This window comes from Nicotiana tabacum, chromosome 22, assembly GCF_000715075.1.
Source record: "Nicotiana tabacum cultivar K326 chromosome 22, ASM71507v2, whole genome shotgun sequence".
NCBI classification, from domain to species: domain Eukaryota; kingdom Viridiplantae; phylum Streptophyta; class Magnoliopsida; order Solanales; family Solanaceae; genus Nicotiana; species Nicotiana tabacum.
Window position 1 is genome coordinate 63499747 of NC_134101.1, and position 3204 is coordinate 63502950.

The following is a 3204-nucleotide window of genomic DNA, read 5'->3' on the forward strand; positions in this document are numbered from 1 at the left end:
TATTCATATATGTACAACAATAACATCTAAATAAGATTAATTATTCCTCAAATAATAATTTATCTATTTTACTAGTCTTTTAGCAAATAAATAATCTAAACCGGATAAAAATAATAAATTAATTTAATCACAAAACAATCACGAAAAAACATATACCACAGTAAAAAGTAACTAATTAATATTTTTTTAAACAAATAATAACAATTTCTCTATTTTACTATTCTTTTTAGCACACTAATAATATAATCCGGATAAAAAATAACAAATTAATTATATCGCAATACAATCATGAAATAACATAGAACACAGTAAAAATAACTAATAGGCATTTTTTATACATGAGTTTTAACATAAAATAAGTCGGAATACCTCGATTTAAAGTTTTTGGAAAGTTGAAGATTTGGTGATTTGGAGCCGAAACAAGCAACCCACTATGAGATAACGCCTTATATACGATGTGGGACCGAGAATCTATACTTTTTGTGAGACCGGTGGGCTCCACTCGAGCTTTTTTTGGTTAACAATTGGGGGTGTAGGGGATCGTTCTGTTTTGCTGGGGAATGGGAAGGGATGATTATTTATGTAAGTATAGCGCCTTAGATAAGGGTGTTATACTATAGCGCCTTAAGTTAGCACACTATACCTTCCCGCCCATTTGCGTTCAAATATAACGCCTTAAATAAGGGCGCTATACTTAACTGGGCAAACGGCCGTTAATGTATAGTGCCTTATAAAAGGACGTTGTATATATTATGGTCACCAATTTTTTTTCCACACATTTTGGTTCTTTGAGTCCAAAAGAACCACATTTTGGTTTCGGACTCTAAAGCACTATAACACTAAAACAAGAAAACCAAAATAGACTATCAACTTATATCTTACTAGACTAGAATTGATATTGGTGAAGCAAACTCATGGGTTTATCAGATGCTCTAATGTAGCAGTTCTAGGAATACTTTTTCAATACATGTCTACCGTTTCTCAGAGATCCTCTTGTTTCTTTCAATCCACATAGAATGAATAACTTCAGCATACACCAGTTTGAACGCTTGAGTAGAGTGAGATTTTTCCTTTGCATTTTAAATAGTCCATTGCATATAGCGATCCCAACTGCCTATAACAAAAGACTTTCCTCCTAGCTACCAAGGGCTCTATTCTACAGTTGTCACATCCCTTTTTATCTCACCATTTAAAAGGATAAAAGTGATTTTTAAGAGCGAAAGGTTTTTCAACAGAAATTGACAAAAGTTGTGTCTCAAAAGATTTTCAGAGGCGCAACTTGACATTTGGTTTCGGTGTATTGAGTCACCATTTTAAAAAAAATAATTTATCCTTTAAAAACATATTTAGACTCTAAAATATAGTTTGTACCAGAAATTTCAAGTAAGGGGGCTCATTTGACTCGAGGAGAAGGTATTAAGCATTCCCCAAGTCTCGTGAAAGTCACAGTTGCATATATGATCTAGTTGGCTTTGAAGAATCAAATTGAGGCAAAACACACAAAAGAAGAATAAACACAAAAGAGGTTCGAGGTTGTCCCTACCTAAATAAGAAGAAAAATAAGAGAAAAGAAAAGGAAAAGGAAAAAAGAAGTCCTAAACTATCCTACACTATGCTTCTTCCACGGTGTCTGTCACGGCCTCCAATTACATGATTTTACCCGGCATCCCCCGGATAAAATATTTACAAATTCCTTAGGGTATTTTTCGGATAAAATAATAAACTAAGGGACAACCTCTAACCTCGTGAAGTCCTAAATTTTGCCTACCCAAATGTGGTCGGCCTAAAAATGCTACTAGCGAATAATGTAAGAAATGTAAAAATAAAACAAAACTAAAACTAAAATAAATAGGAAAACTTACACAAATGTCCCAAATAAGTCTCAACTTACCAACCTCTAGCCATTAGGCATAGACTTACCAAAACTAGCCAAGCACATATAAAAATTGAAAAACCAAATATATAAGGTTCTTTCTCTCAAAGAATCACATGCAAAAATTCTCTTCCATATTTTTAAACGTGATTAGCATCATTAGATGCAAGACGGAAAGGAATTTCATGGATGAGGTAGCAAATAAGGTGATGAAATACAAAAAAAAAATACAATATTCTAAAAATCTAAGCAAAAAAGGAACTTTTTCAATGGGTATAGTTGAAATTTATTGAAAATATATAGATAAGTCAATATACAAAATTTGAGGAAGATTGGAGGTGATTTGGACTGATTTTGTATCAAAATTCATAATTAAATCGAGTTCAAAAATTGCTTCTACGACACATGTATCAAATATGTATCACGCATGTATCTCACACACATTTATACATGTGATACACAACTGATACAAATATGATACATATGTGATATACAAATGATACACAGTGTGATACACATATCATTTTTTTCATGTTCAGTTTTTACTTCGAATTTTCAATTCAAACCACCTCAAAACTTCACCAAATCATCCCAAAACTGAGATTCAAGCTCCTTAAGATGTACCCAATCTATTCTAATAACACTCACTCAAAAGAAAGCAAAAATTTGACCTTTTTTGTAATAAATAGCTAATTGGCTAATATTAGCAATATTTTATGAATTGGTCAATTTTGATAATGAGCTACTTATAAATGGACATAACTGGTAGTTTCCCAAATAAATAAGGATTCATTTTATGCTCATTCTCTTTTCAGCAATTAATTTCATTTATTAGACCAAGCCCAATCCCTAAATATGTAACCAAATTATTTACTAATGGGCAAAGTCTTTCCCCAACTTCTGCCACCCAACAATCATTCAAAACAAATATTGACCAAACAAAACCAAGCATTGGATAGATGCAATACCTGAACGAGCTAATGAATGAAACAAAGTAAAATAAAAGAAAGGTGGATACAAAATATGATAAGAGCCATGACTTCCCACTGATCATCCCACCAGTAAGACTACAATCCCATAGAATCAATTTGACACATTTGCACCTGTCTAATGCTTACTTTATCAGAGAAATGCTTGATAAAGTAAGCATTTGACTCAAACTAATAAAGACAAGCTTGTATGCTAAAAAATCCAACATCTCACGCCACTTTTCATATGGGAACAAAATTTTTATCATATCAAAGATGTATTCAAAAACTTTTTCCACGAAGAAACTATTCCAAACATGGTAATTAGGAAGAAACAACCAACCAACAGAACTTATAGAATGT